Consider the following 16,391-nt stretch of genomic DNA (forward strand, 5'->3'; position numbering starts at 1 on the left):
TACCTTCAAATATCTTATAGCTTAGATTACGGCATCCCTCTTCTAAGTTATAAAATATTGTGTTGGGTCCTAGCCTTAATATTACATTTGGGTGTTTTGTTAAGTACTATCTCTATATCTAATCTAATCTATTACCTCTTCTTTTCAGATGTCTTCCAATAACAATGCTTCTGGCTCAAACCCTACAAGCTCCTTCTCTCTCATGAATCTTTGTGGGAGAGTCATCTTTGATGGGTCCAACTTTACAGATTGGATCAGAAACATCAGGATGGTCACTCGGTATGAGAACAAAGAATATGTTCTCGACAAGGAGCTAAAGGTACCCGAGCCAACTGCTACTCCTGAAGAGCTTGCTGAATATGAGGTACATGAAAGAGATGCTACAAAGGTGGCATGCATCAGGATGGCCACCATGACAGCCGAGCTCCAAAAGTCCTATGAGGACTATTATCCTTTTGAGATGCAGCAGGACTTGATGGACCGCTACCATCAAAGTGCTCGTCAAGAGCGATATGAAATAATCTCCTCCATGATAACAACCCGAATGAAGGATGGTGAACCCATCATGGGCCACATGCAGAAAATGCAAAGGTATGTGGACCGTTTACTGAAGCTGAATGTGAACTTCCCTGAGGAGTTAGCAATAGACATCATTTTGCACTCCTTGCCATCGTGTTATGATCAATTCCGCATGACATATCACATGAACAGGGAAGAAGTCACCCTCAGCAAACTTCAAGGACTCTTGAAGACTGCCGAAAGTGGTCTAAAGGGTAAGTCGGTTGTTACTACTCCTACTCATACTCCAACTGTGGCCAATGTCTTGGCAATCGGGCATGGCAAAGGGAAGAAGAGAAAGAACCCTTCTAAGGGTACCAAGGGTAAGACCCTTGAAGGCTCCTCTTCAACCAAAACAAAGAAAGGTTTTGTCACTCCTTCTGCTAACCCTAATGAGGCTGAATGCTTCTATTGCCATGAAAAGTCGCACTGGAAGCGAAACTGCCCAAAGTACCAGCAAGATTTGAAGGATGGGAAAGTAAAACCCAACCATGCAGGTATACACACTATATTGTCTAATAACTCACCTCATTCTAAGTCTTGGGTCCTTGATACAGGTTGTGGTATTCACATATGTTGTGATTTGCAGGGACTAAAAAGAAGTGAGAATGTGGAGCAGGGAAAGATAAACTTGATCATGGGCAACAGGAAAGCTTCACCTGTCACCAAGAGAGGAGTTTATTCCTTAGTGCTAAATAGTGGGTTTACATTAGATTTGAATAAATGTTATTATTCGCCAGAAATGTTATTTCCTTTCATGCATTGTATAAACAAGGTTTTACCTTTTATTTTGATAATAATAATGGTAGTATTGATGCTTTCTTTAATAATGTTCTTTATTTTAAAGCATTACCTTGTGATGGCGTGTATGAAACTGTATCTGTTGTAGAAAATCTAGGAAATAATGTATTGTGTATTAACTCTTCCACTAGCTTAGATAAAGCATCCTTATGGCATTGTCGTCTTGGACATGTAAGCAAGAAACGCATAGGACAACTCCAAAAGGATGGAGTCTGGGAGTCATTTGACCTAAAGTCAGATGATAGTTGTGAATCTTGTTTGCTTGGTAAAATGACAAAGTCACCTTTTACTGGCACTTGTGCTAGGCGTGAAGGTTTGTTGGACCTCATACACACGGATGTGTGTGGACCCTTCAGAACCGCCACAAGAGATGCTAATCGGTTCTATGTGACTTTTACTGATGATTTTAGTAGATATGGATATGTCTACCTAATCAAGCATAAGTCAGAAACCTTTGAGAAATTCAAAGAGTTTAAGTAAGAAGTAGAGAATCAGTTGGGCAGGAACATTAAGATGCTTCGATCCGATCGTGGTGGTGAGTATCTTAGTACTGAGTTCCTTGACTATCTTAAGGAATGTGGGATTGTCTCACAATTGACACCTCCTATGACACCACAGTTGAATGGTGTAGCTGAGAGGCGCAATCGGACCTTGTTGGACATGGTTCGTTCCATGATGAGTCGAGCTTCGCTACCAATCTCAGTTTGGGGGTATTACTTAGAGACTGCCGCCCATATCCTTAATCTAGTCCCTACAAAGAAGGTTGCCAAAACACCTCACGAGGCGTGGTCTGGAAAAGTTCCCAATCTAGACCACATCAAGATTTGGGGTTGCGAGGCTTTCGTGAGACGCGAGACTCACGATAAGCTCGAACCCCGAAGCGAAAGGTGTATTTTCATCGGCTACCCATAGAAATCCTTTGGTTACATCTTCTACAGACCCAGTGATAATGTGGTCTTTGTAGCAAGAAGAGGATTCTTTCGAGAGAGAGAATTCATGAGCCAAGGAGACAGTGGGAGGCAAATTGACCTTGAGGAAATTCAAGAGTCAAGTGGTGAAGGAACCTCAAACCCTAGCCCTCAACCTGAGGAGGAAACTCCTGTTGAGCCGACTGAAGAATCTATGCCTCTGAGGCGTTCCACCAGAGTTAGGAATGAACCTGAGCATTATTATGGTTTTCATATTACTACAGAAGGTGAGACACTTATCAGTGATAACACACTGGTAAATCTGGATGAGCCTAACAGCTACACGGAAGCCATGGCAGGCCCTGAGGCTGCTAAATGGAAAGAGGCTATGGATAGCGAGATACAGTCCATGTATGACAATCAAGTTTGGAAATTGGTTGACAATGTACCTGATCGTAAGATAGTTGGGTGCAAATGGATCTTCAAGAAGAAGACCGACATGGATGGTAATGTGCACACTTATAAGGCACGACTGGTTTCAAAGGGTTATTCTCAAACTCCGGGAGTTGATTATGATGATACCTTTTCACCAGTGGCCAAGATTAAGTCTATTAGGGTTCTGTTAGCCATTGCTGCATTTCATGATTATGAAATATGGCAGATGGATGTCAAAACCGCTTTCCTTAATGGAAAGTTGGCTGAAGATGTTTACATGGTTCAGCCAGAGGGTTTTGTCAGTACAAAGTACCCCAATAGAGTGTGTAAGCTCGAGAAATCCATTTATGGATTGAAACAGGCATCTCGCAGATGGAATCTTTGCTTTGATGAGAAAGTCAAAGAATTTGGCTTTTCAAGGAGTGAAGATGAATCTTGTGTCTATATCAAGGCTAGTGGGAGTATAGTCAGCTTTTTGGTACTGTATGTGGATGACATACTACTCATAGGAAATGACATCCCAACCCTGCAGGAAGTAAAGTCCTGGCTTGGGAAGTGTTTCGCTATGAAGGACCTTGGAGAAGCTGCCTATATCCTAGGGATAAGGATTTTGAGAAACATGAGTAAAAGACTAATTGGACTTAGTCAAAGCACCTATGTGGACAAAGTGTTGAAAAGGTTCAACATGCATAACTCCAAGAAAGGAGAGTTACCCATCCAGAGTAACACCAGATTGAGTAAGACACAAAGCCCTAGTACTGAGGCTGAGATAGCAGAAATGAGTCGAATACCTTATGCTTCAGCTGCAGGATCGATCATGTATGCTATGACATGTGCTCGACCTGATGTAGCCTTTGCTTTGAGCATGGTTAGCAGGTATCAGGGGAACCCTGGCAAGGCACACTGGACTGCGGTAAAGAATATCCTCAAGTACCTACGGAGGACTAAGGACTGGGTCCTTACCCTCGGTGGCAGTGAGGACTTGAGAGTTGTAGGGTACAGTGATGCTAGCTTTCAGACTGACAGGGATAATTTCCGCTCTCAGTCGGGCTGGGTCTTTACTCTAAACGGAGGGGCAATTACTTGGAAAAGTTCCAAGCAGGAGACAGTGGCTGATTCCACTTGTGAATCAGAGTATATAGCAGCAAGCGAGGCAGCAAAGGAGGCTATATGGCTAACGAACTTCATCGGAGACCTTGGAGTTGTACCAGCTATAAAGGAGCCAATGTAGATTTTCTGTGACAGCAATAGTGCGGTTGCCTTAGCCAAGGAACCAAGAGATCATGGGAGATCCAGCCACCTTGACAGAAAATATCACTTCATCAGACATCGAATAGAAGAAGGAATCCTCATGGCAAAGAGGGTATCATCGGATGAGAACCCAGCAGATCCCCTCACGAAGGGACTAACTCGGGCTAAGCATCTCCAGCATGCTCGGAGCATAGGGCTGAAGGATGATATTAGTTTTAGTAGTTAGATAATCTTGAAATTTGTAAAATGTAATTGACATTTGATGATAAATAAAAGTTGTTATTTATGAGTAAAGTGTTGTTATCTCTTGTCAATTGTTTACTATTATTTCTTTTTGCATGTTTTGACTTCTTGAATAATTATGTTATGGTTTATATCATATTATTCAAACTCTCCACAGTCGGTCATATGTTGGAAGTAGATATGAATCAAGACTGTCATGGGTTGGCTTGTAGAGGTCTAAGATGTTAGACAAAGTGGGGCTACAACACTCATGAGTACTCATAAGTTCTGAGTATTGGATTCAACCCACGCTCACTTGTATCACTTCATGGAATTTATCTCAAGTGATCGTGAGACGGTAATATCATATAAGTCTTCAAACCTAGAGATATGATTTGTTGCCTATGAGTTGGTTATGCATTGATTGCACGAAAACGCATTGGTAACTCGATGTTATAAACCGTGCCTTTGTGTGTAGTTTAACAAGTAGTAGAGCAAACATATGAGTCGAAGTTTATCTGTTCCTTCTAGGATTAGAAGCGATATCCGGGCCCCTCGATGATTTTGTTTTGACCTACGTATCGGGCCCGGTCAGAACTAAATTGATGTGTTCAGTTAAGTTCTATGTCAAACAAATCAGAAATCGGGAAACAAATGCTGGACAATAAGCAAGACCATGTTCCATGTATTTGTCTGGCTGATATCTAGAACAGAGGATTATATGATCACTTATCTAAAATGGCGCTTCATAGTTCAACAGAGTTTTAAGAGCTATGATTGCTGATCGGTTCCTGAAGTCATACTTGCAACTATAGTTATTAGACTTATCTAAGTGGGAGACTGTTGGAGATAGTGTCTAAGTCCATAACTTTATTTGGTATGTACTTGACCCGACCCGGCATGGTCCATTTGGGTTGCACTTCACCCGAACAATTTACGGATAATCTTTCGAGAATAGTATAAGTTATGATTTATTAATATATTATAAGTTCTAATTAAATATGGGATCTTGTATTTATATAGTGTGGGCTAATGCTTATTTGGAATGGGCTAGGCTTGCATGGAAAGTCCATGGATACTCCATGGAGCTTTAACCCATGGATCGCATGGAAATGAAAAGACATGGGTATTAGGGTTTACATGGATGTAACCCTAATCCACCACACTATATAAAGGAGGCTTTGGTTCTTGAAATTACACTAGTTGATGTGTGTAAACTAAGAGGGCCGATTTCAAGAAGTTTGTGACTATTCTCTCAAGTTTCCAAGTTTGTGGTGATTTGTGACTTCCATTTGAGGCATCCACATTATTGGTGCTAGGCTCTCAAACTCCAAGCAATCAACTACTACTACAAGGTAAGTAATTCTACTAGTTTTATTTGATTCAAGTACCCCATGCCATGCTAGTTAGGATAAGAACCTTGGAAAAATAATTATTTGCATGTATCTTAGTCAAACATAGATCCAAGGTTTCTAGGGTTGCATGTACACCATAGGAGTGTTAGAATGCTGAAAACCCATCAAAAGGATCTTCAAGAAGAAGAAAAACATAGATGGTAATGTACAAACCTTCAAGGAAAGGCTAGTTGTGAAAGGCTTTACTAAAACTCAAGGGGTTGACTATGATGAAACATTTTCACTAGTTGCCAAGATTAGGTTAATTAGGGTGATGCTTTCCTTAGTTACTCATTATGACTATGAAGTATGCAAGTGGATCTCAAAACTGCTTTCCTTAGTGGAAAACTGGCTGAGGATTTTTATATGGCTCAACCAGAAGGTTTTACGCATCCCAAATTCCCTAATAAGGTGTGCAAGCTTGAGATGTCCATCCACGGACTGAAACAAGCATCTCGTAGCTGGAATCTTTTCTTCCACCAAAAGGTCAAAGAGTTTAGATTTTCTACAGGAACAGGCAGAAACGCTTACTAGGACTTAGCCAATGTAAATACTTGGATAAAATATTGAAACTGTTGAAACATAAAAGTGACCCTCTTAAACTTAAACAGATCCGAAGCCATCACCAGATCCGCAGTCAAGATCTCAACCGCAATCAAGAACTGCATCCGCAGTCGACCTCATCAATCTTAGTTTTAGTTTTACCTGTTATCTTATGTCTTTACACTTCTTTATCCAGTTTGCCTTGCATGACCACCTTTGACAGACTTAACTTTGTAATCTTCGAGACTCTATAAATAGAGTTCTCATTTTCTGAATGAAACACATCTATTACAACTCATATCTTGAATCTTATTTCTTACTCTCATCTCTTATTCTCTAAGTTCTTCAGAATCTAAACAATTACATTAAGATCATAATTTCTCTTTCGGAGCAAGTCAATCTTGACTTAATCACTCTAGTCTGATCTCATTTACTAACTTGGTTTGATTGCAATCCTTGTTAATAATCAGCTTAAGTGTATACTTGATATAATACGAGTGGTCATTTATATTTCCTTATATTTCCGCACCTAACTATCTAACTATCTAATTCTAACTTATTATTGTTGAGCTTTATGATCCTCTGAGTTAAACTTCATTCCACGTTATTACTTGTACTAACGTTTGTTCAAGTGTGTTACTCAAGTTTTACTCTCAACAATTGGTATCAGAGCCAAAGTGGTTGCTTTTTAAACAAGAACTCTGATTTTAAAAGGCCATCTATACCACTGGAGCTCATTTTCTCTTATAAAAAACACAAAAAACTTTTTAAAACAAGGAAATATGGCACAAGCATTATCTCTCAATGTTTCCAACAGTGTTGGAGGTTCGAATAGAGCTCCAATACTGGTGGCAAACGAATATCATCACTGGTCTCAAAGAATGGAGAGGTATCTAAGAAGACTTGGAAGAGATGTATGGAGATCTGTAGAAGAAGGACGGCATGTTGTTGTTCTTACTCCAGTTCAAACCGACGGTGCTCAAACCAAACTGGGAGGAGGTCAACCAGCCATGAATCGTCCCACCAAAGATGCTCTTGATAAGATGGAAAATGGTGTTGTTGCCTTTTATGAAATATCTTGTGGAGTTGCTCCTGACAACTTCGACATCATCATAAATTGCAAGTCTGCCAAAGAAATATGGGATGTTCTCAAGAACTTGTATGAAGGTACAGAACAAGCTCAAGATAAGAAGCTTACAACTGCACTCAACGAGTTCAAAAATTTCAAAGCTCATGTTGGTGAAAGTCTGGAAGACTCCTTCAAGAGGTTCAATCTAATTGTCACAAAGCTATCAAATGCTGGCACTGTCTGAAGTAACCATGAGACAAATCTTCAGTTTCTCAATGGTTTGGGTAGACATTGGACTACGGCTAAGATGATCGTCCAAGGAGATAGAAAAGTTCATTCTTTATCTCTCTACAAGCTTTATGGTGAACTACAAGTACAAGAATCAATCGTACTCAAAGACTGTGCTGACTTCGGAGGACCACTCGTTCTCGTAGCACAAGCACCTTACACTCAATCTTACTCTCCCTCATATGACAACCCTCCGCAGTCATACGAAGCTTACTCAGAATATGATGATGAAGAGGAATTCCAAAACGCCATTGCTCTAGTTAGCCAATAATTCAACATGCTACCACCCTCATCCTTTCGCAAAAATCAGTAGTATACTAAACCTCCCTTCAACCGCAAGTTCAATGTGCAGAATAATCACTCTCGATATTTCAAAAACCCTCACCCATCACCTCAACCTCAAAATACTCAACCCAAAGAGGCACCACAGCTTGTCAAGACAAGAGACTCCGGTACCTCAGCAGAAGACAAAGCTGATGTTGTAATTTGTCACAAGTGTAACAAGGAAAACCATTTTGCAAAGGATTGCAAAGCCAATATAGTGAAAGACAGAGCATTCTACCTTAGAATGGCTCAAGAAATGGAAGAAAAAGATAAAGCAAGGGCATACGTAGCCCAAGTCAAGAGAGACCATCAAGTGTGGTGTGATAACCCGAAATTTCGCATTGTAAAGTTAATCAATTTAATCCAAGGTCCAACTTGTTTCCGCTACCTTTTAGCCATATTAAAGGGCCGTTTGAGAGCTTCTAACCTTAGTGTAATGTATGAATGGGTGTTAGAAAGTGTTTACTCGAGGTTGGAGAGATTGACTCGGTCCGGAAAACCATTCACAAGGTGTGTACGGCCGTACACAGGGTCTACGGTCGTACACCAGGTCTACGGCCGTACACCACCCTCTATATATATATATATATATATATATATATATATATATATATATATATATATATATATATATATATATATATATATATATATATATATATATATATATATATATATATATATATATATATATATTATATTTTATATATATGATGCTCATTCTCTTCTCATTTCTCCTCCTCCCAACCGTGATCACTCCCATTCTCTCTCAACTATCATCGGCCGTGAACACCCCAATGCTCCAAAAACGTAAATATTTCAACCTTAAACTTGTTATACTTGAAAGACCACTAGATCCAAGCCTCGATCCTTCATATTTCGGCATCACCTTCATGATCTTGGAGGGTGTACAGCCGTAAACCCTTCATAGGTTTATTGGCCGTACACACCCTAAAAGGGGTCCTAATCGAGTGTTTTCCCCATCTTCTTGTTGAACATTAGACCCACTAGTTTCCCCATGGATCAAATAACCCGTTTTGCATGTTTCTTCCATGAGTGTACGACCGTACACTCCATGACCGTACACTCATTGGCCGCACACTCAGTGACAGTACACCCCTTGGCCGTACACTCTCTTATATGGCCGTAAACCCCTTTTAGTCAATCACATGTGATTGTAACACTTACTAGCAAGTGTTTCCTAGTCCTTTAGGGTGTTTCCTTGCATGTTAGTTGTTTAAAACACTAATTACATGCCTATATATGCCATTATATGTCATTTAGGACTCGTTTGTGTCTCGGGAATTCATTCGTGGAACATATCATCCTTACACGAACCTTCAATCGAATCACCCACATAAGGTGAGTTCATAACCCTATATTTTCCGATTTTTTAATGTTTTCAGGGGGGAATACAAGTAAAAGCACAAGTAATCTTGTGTTTGAAAATATTATTTGGTTTAATATATTTTCCATCATTAGGATACATCGAACGTAGAACTTACTAAAACATGATAAACATCGTTACTACTAGACTTGAAATCAGTTTTACAAACAATGTTAGGATACAAACATTGCAAACACAATTTTCAGAACAAAGGAAACAAACTTATGAATTATGAAATGAAAGATATTATTTTATAATAATTCATGTTAATAACAAAAAGGTTTTCATAGTATTATTCGTGGATTCGTTGAGAGAACTACAGTGTGAGATACGACTTCTTAGGAACCAGAGTCTCCTGGAGGGAGAGCATGAGTTTGTGTATAGATCTATACGGGACTGACAATCCCGCACCCTGACTATTATCTGCAGTCAACCGTGGGTGACAAACGGCTGTTCAGTTTTCGACGCCCGAAGTACGTCGTTTTGGTATTCGTCCATCAGTATGGTTATAAGATCTCACAGGGGAAACAACGACTCGTTCACGTAATAATGTACTTAACAAACAGTCAACCGGGTTAGTAACTATGTGATAACTTAGTATGTACATTAGAGTAATAAGAAATTAACATCCGACATGCAGTGGGATCTGTGATCTCCGCCTCATTTCCTGTTCCTTGTTTGGTTGTGGGCTTAGGGCAGAATCACCCAATCGACTGTCTGTTCGGTCTAGATTTCTATAACTTGTATGTACTAACTGATCACAGGAGGGTATTAACAACATTTTCAGTATACCGAACAACACGTTTTCAACTAGTTTTATTTATGTAATAAGACTACTATACATATTGGTGGTAGCCAGGGTTTTCAAATAGAACAATGCTTAAACAACATAAGTATGGTAGATACTTGTACTCTACGATTTGGAACAGATAATTCAAACAACTTACACTTAGGGAAAATCTAGGATTTTCCAGGATAAACATCAGTACTTTACAAACAAATGGTTCATTATTCAACTAACGAATATTCATTATTAATTCAATGACTCCTTAGTTTATGCATCCATGTTACGTACGAGGAATATCCGATAGACTGTGGAATGTGTGGTTTCCGCCTCATTCCCTGTTCCTTGTTTGGTTGTGGGTTTAGGGCAGATTCACACAATTAACTGTCTATCCGATATTAGTTTATACGTAGCTAGTATGAACTAAGTAGTCATAGAAGGAATGGGTTAATCATGCTTTTCATAAGAAAATATTGGATTTTCTTGAGGAACAATATCAATGGATATCAAAGGACCAATACAGTTAACTTTGTAAGTATCTAGTGAATACTTCAAGATTATGTACATGAGGATCCGACAACCAGTGGAATGTGTGGCCTCCGCCTCATTTCCTGTTCCTTGTTTGGTTGTGGGCTTGGGGCAGAACCACACAATCGATTGTTTGTTCGATCTGGATTGTATATGATTTGTATACACTAAGTACTCGCAGGAGGAACTAGTAAAAATCATTTTTACTTAACATTCATTACATCAGAAAATATTAGGTTTTCTGGAGAAACATAACGTACTTTTCGAAAGAACACCAAACAGTTTCCCAAAACAAAACGCTTATGAACTCACCAGCTTTATGTTGATACTCTTTCAAAACCTACTTGTATTCTCAAGACACTAGTAGACAGGTACACGCACCGGGTTTAAGAAGATGGAGCGTAGTAGCTTCGAGTCTTTTATTTAGACAGGTACACGCACCGGGTTTAAGAAGATGGGTTTAAGAAGACAGGTACACGCACCGGGTTTATGATTCGAAAACAATGTAAACATTATACTATTAATACAATGGTTGTTGTTGCTTTGATTACTATTATTTAATTTTTGTGATACTATACATGACGTCCTCCGCCCCCGAACGTTTCTGCCGTTTCGGTTTGGGGGTGTGACATGTGGTCATCCGGGGATGATGATGAAGATATCAACAACATCAAGGGTAAAGGCAAAATCTGCATGATGGCAACTGCGGATGAGGATGGATCAACCAAGCTGGAAAAGAACTATTGCTACATGGCAAAGGATGGAACTCTGAGAATCGTCGAGCATGTAAAACTCATGATCCAAACTAATAAATATAGCATGCATGGTTGTCAACCATTCATAGACAACCTAAATGACACTTGTGCTGCCATCCTTTCAGACTATAACAAAGCCCTAGATGAGAAGAATATAGCGTCCCAAGAGATGTTTCATGTGAGAGGATGACTAGAGGACAAGAGACTCAAAGTAGCTTTGTTAGAAAAAGATCTAGTGTTAGAAAAGGGTGCTAGAATGTTATGTGAAACACAGTTAGGAATAGCCTTGAATCAAAGAGACTTAGCTCAAAATGAAAATGTACGCTTAAATCTTCTAATAGAAAAGTTGTTTAATGAAAGCGAAGCTATTGAGAATCTCATGAATAATGGAACCATAGATAACACATACAATTGGGGTTGGTCCAATGGGTACTCTACCGCAAAGGATTCATCACCCCGATTTAACAAAGACCGTCCATATGTCCCTCCAGACCGAGAGTTCCTTTTCCCAGTCAATGATAAAACCTTTCCCGAGGACATCATAACTCATTTTGGTCGACTTCATAATCTGAGTAACAATTGTGTTATTGAGGAAATTATTCCTGAATTTTCGGGTCACTCAAGTGATCAAAATCCTATCTCTCTCACAATTTATCCCAACTCTCAGACTTCATCGGTTGTTGATGAAGAAATTATTGTAGAAGGACCCGAAGTTCTTATGAACTTTCCACCTTTACCTTCGGACCGCAGTGTCCCTCACTGCAATCCTGAACCGCAGTTTGACCAACTTCCTCTCATCAAATGTCCCACAAAGGAATTAACTCAGACTTACTCTGCGGTAGTCCAATCTTCCCTACCGAAGACCGCAGTTAAAAGTTCAGTGACCATTCAGCCAATTCATCATGAGTTGTCTACAGAAAACTTCGAGTATGGTCAATGTTCCTAGAATCCTGAACTTTCTAGTTCAGATGAATCAAGTCCTCGTTTTCAAAAGCAATCTAAGGATTCCAAGAAACCGCAGTTGAACCTCAATGACTACGGTTCTCCAAAAACTCAGGCAAAAATGGCCTTCAAAATGGAACTTCAATCTCGTGGTAAAAAGCGGGAAATCTTTTCAAAAAACAAAGGACAAACCAAAATTTCAAAAACCAAGAGTCCAGAAAAACTTGTTTTCTCAAACTATTTTTCTAAAAACACGGGAGTCATGAAATCGAGGAAAAAGGAATGTACAGTTCCTAAAACCTTTTTAAGGTCTTCTGACAAAACCCAAAAGCAAGTAAAGTATTTTCGAAGTAATGGTTTTCAGATCTATTCCTCAGATGATCCAAAATGGAAGGGGATTTTGCCAACTCCAATACATTTTAAGTCACCTCAACTTTTCAGAAAGACACAACCTAGAAGATTTTCACATACTTACACTTTGTCAAATCATACTTTTTCAAATTCCAAGAGCACCACTGTCAGGTCTCAGTCTCGGACTGGTCACAAGACTAATCCCACACCCTCCAGACCGCTGACCAAGAATAATGTCCAGATAAATGACAAAAACCTTTCATCTGGATTTCATCGTCAAAAGAGATCATTTTGAGCCCCACATCGCTCTTCTCGAAAAACACACATTTTCCAAAAACCTTGTACTTGTACTTGTCAAAAACCTCATACTTTTCGAGAACCTCGCACTGTTCAAAAATCTCATACTTTTCAAAATCTCACAACACTCCAAAAGTTCACAAACACCCAGGTCTAGGTCTCAAGATTGACATAAAACTTGTCCCTGCAACCTCGGTTCATGCATCTTTGAAAAACCCACCAGTCGCCTCGGGCTCCAAACTTGTTTGGGTGCCCAAACTAACCGTGTAATTTTCAGACAATGTGCAAGGAGGATCAAGAAGAAGAGTGGTTAATAGATAGTGCTTGCTCCTTGCGCATGACCGGAAGGTTAGAGTACCTTCGGGATTTCAGGCCAATATGCAACCGTGGAAATGCTACATTCGACAACAATGCGAATGGAATAATCCGAGGTTATGGTGTTCTTACTACATGAAACTTCTCTATTCAAAAGGATTCTTACGTAGAAGGTCTCAAACACAATCTCATCAGTGTAGGCCGACTATGCAAAGCAGGCCACAAAGTTGAATTTGACAACGAATACTGCTACATAATGAAAATGATAGAAGCATGTGCTTGATCAAATCCAAGTCCGAAGGGACCAAGTATCCCTTAGATGTCTCTCTGATCATTGGGAAACCGCATTTGTGCTTTCTGTCCAAAGCAGTATCCGATGTCAGCTGGTTATGGCATCGCAAACTAGCTCATCTGAACTTCCAATATATCAACAACCTTGTCACCGGAGAACTCGTCCGAGGTCTCCCCATTCTGAAGTTCAACAACGACACTCTCTGCTCTGCCTGTGAATGTGGAAAATAGTCAAAAGTGAGCCATCCTATGGTGATTGATTCTTCAATTTCTGAACCAGTGGAACTTTTACATATTGATCTCTGCGGTCCATCTACTGTAGCCAGTCTCCATCACAAGAAATAGATATTGGTGATAGTTGATGACTCACTCGTTTCATATGGGTCTTTTCTTAAGACTCAAGTCTGAAACACCGCAGGATCTGATCAATTTCATCAAAGAAATCGAACTTCAAATCAAATTACCAGTGCGCCGCATCCGAAGTGATAATGGAACCGAGTTCACTAATCATCTTCTGAACATTTTCTTGGTTTCAAAATGTATCACTCACAACTTCTCAGCTCCTTACTCACCGCAACATAATGGAGTAGTAGAGTGAAGAAATTGTACTCTGGTGGAAGCAGCCAAATCTATGCTCAACTTCACAAACATTCCTCTCTACTTTTGGGCCGAAGTAGTGGCCACAACATGCTTTGTTCAAAACCGAAGCATTTTCTGCAAGTGTCTCAACAAAACTCCGTATGAGGGCCTTAACAACCGCAAACCAAATGTCAGATTCTTTCACATCTTTGGATGTAGATGTTTTGTGATCAATAACAAGGATCATCTTAACAAATTTGCACCGAAGTCCGATGAAGGCATTTTCCTTGGCTACTCAACAAACAAAGTAGCCTATAGGGTTCTCATCAGACGCACTAGACTAATAGTTGAAAGCTTCGACGTCAAATTCGATGACTATTACGTTTGCAACACTGCTTCTTCAAGTGAAACAAAAGCGATCCTAGAAAGTGATATCCCATCGTCTTCGGGTCCCTTAAACATAGTTGAAATAAACTATGATAATCTCTTTGACCCCGTTGAGACTGCTCAATTATCCGAAGTTCTTGTGTCTCCGGAAGCTCAACAATAGCATGCCCAAGTTTCTGGTCCTACTCTATCCGATGAAGTGTCACTCAATACTTCCACGTCGCCGGTTGAGGGGGAAAGCTCTGATCGGGATCAGGTGACAACCATCGAGGTTCCAGTAATTGAGGACGTAGCTTCGGTCCCTACTCGCAGAGTCACTCTCCCATCAACTATTTCCTCAGACTCAGGCGATGAAGATATAGAAAACATTGACACAAGAACCGATCCAAGGATTATCACTATCTCAACAATCCAGGGGGAACCATCTCAGATTCAAAGGGAACTCACATCCGCAATCCAGGGGGAACTCTCAATTGCTCAAGTAAATGCTGATCAAGCTCCCTTAGTCCAAGACAATTCTGCAGGCAGCTCTCAAGTCCAGGGGGAACTGCCGTCTCCAACCGCAGAGTCTTCTGATATTGAAGATGTTCCGTCCACCGCGGCCGCTAACCATCTGCAACCCCGTCTACATGTATGGACGAAGGACCACCCACCGGGTCAAATCATCGGCAACCCGTCCGCAAGTATTCAAACTCGACCCTCAACAGATTTATCTGACCATTGTCACTATGTAGCATTTATGTCCTCGGTCAAACTTCGAACCACAAAAGAAGCATTAATGGAGCCCGACTAGATAGCTACAATGCCAGAGGAACTGGAAGAGTTTAAAAGAAACAAAGTGTGCCAACTCGTTCCTAAGCCAAAAGGTCACACTGTTGTTGGTACAAGATGGGTATACAAGAATAAATTGGATGAATCCGGTGCGGTCATCAGAAACAAAGCGAGACTAGTCGCTAAGGGGTATAGTCAACTTGAAGGTGTTGATTATGATGAAACATACGCCCATATAGCCAGGATGGAGGCCATATTCATCTTCTTAGCGTATGTTGCTAACAAGAACATCAAAGTACATCAAATGGATGTAAAGAGTGCCTTCCTGAATGGTGAATTGAAAGAGGAGGTTTATCTTCAACAACCTTCGGGCTTCGAATGTCTTGAATTCCCAGATCACTATTACAAGCTTGAGAAAGCAGTTTATGGTGTAAAGCAAGCACCAAGAGCGTAGTACGAGACTCTCTCAGAATTTTTTGTCTCATTCGGTTACAAAAGAGGAGTGATTGACCCCACTTTATTTAGAAAGGCAAACGATAATCACCTTATGCTTGTACAAATATATGTGGATGATATCATCTTCGGATCAACAGATCAGAGGATGGTGGATGAATTTGCAAAGCTCATGACCAACAAGTTCCAAATGAGCATGAATAGAGAGATTAAATTCTTTCTAGGAATCTAAGTGAAACAAGTCCCTCAAGGGATATTCATCCATCAAGAGAAATACACCTCTGAACTGCTGAAGAAATTCTCAATGGACAACTATTCCTCTGCCAAGGTTCCTATGGCCTTCGGATATAAGATTTCTACTTATCCTTCCTGAGAATCAGTAGACCAGAAAACTTATAGAGGAATGATTGGCTCGTTGATGTACCTCACCGCAAGCCGACCTGACATTGTCTTCGCAACAGGTGTATGCGCTAGATACCAAGCCAATCCGAAAGTATCTCACATAACCGCAGTTAAGCAAATTCTTAGATACTTAAAGGGCAGCAAGGCTCTAGGCCTCTGGTATCCCGGAGGGAATGATTTCAGTCTACAATCATTCACAGATGTGGATCATGTTGGATGTAGATTGGACAGAAAAAGCACTTCCGGTGGCTGTCAATTTCTTGGTGGAAGACTCGTCAGCTGGTCATCAAGGAAACAAAATTATGTCTCATTGTCTACTGCAGAAGCTGAATATGTGGCCGCAGCCAGCTGTTGTT

Source organism: Lactuca virosa, chromosome 4 (genome assembly GCF_052849685.1).
Source record: "Lactuca virosa cultivar CGN04683 chromosome 4, Lactuca_virosa_CGN04683_v6, whole genome shotgun sequence".
Classification (NCBI taxonomy): Eukaryota; Viridiplantae; Streptophyta; class Magnoliopsida; order Asterales; family Asteraceae; genus Lactuca; species Lactuca virosa.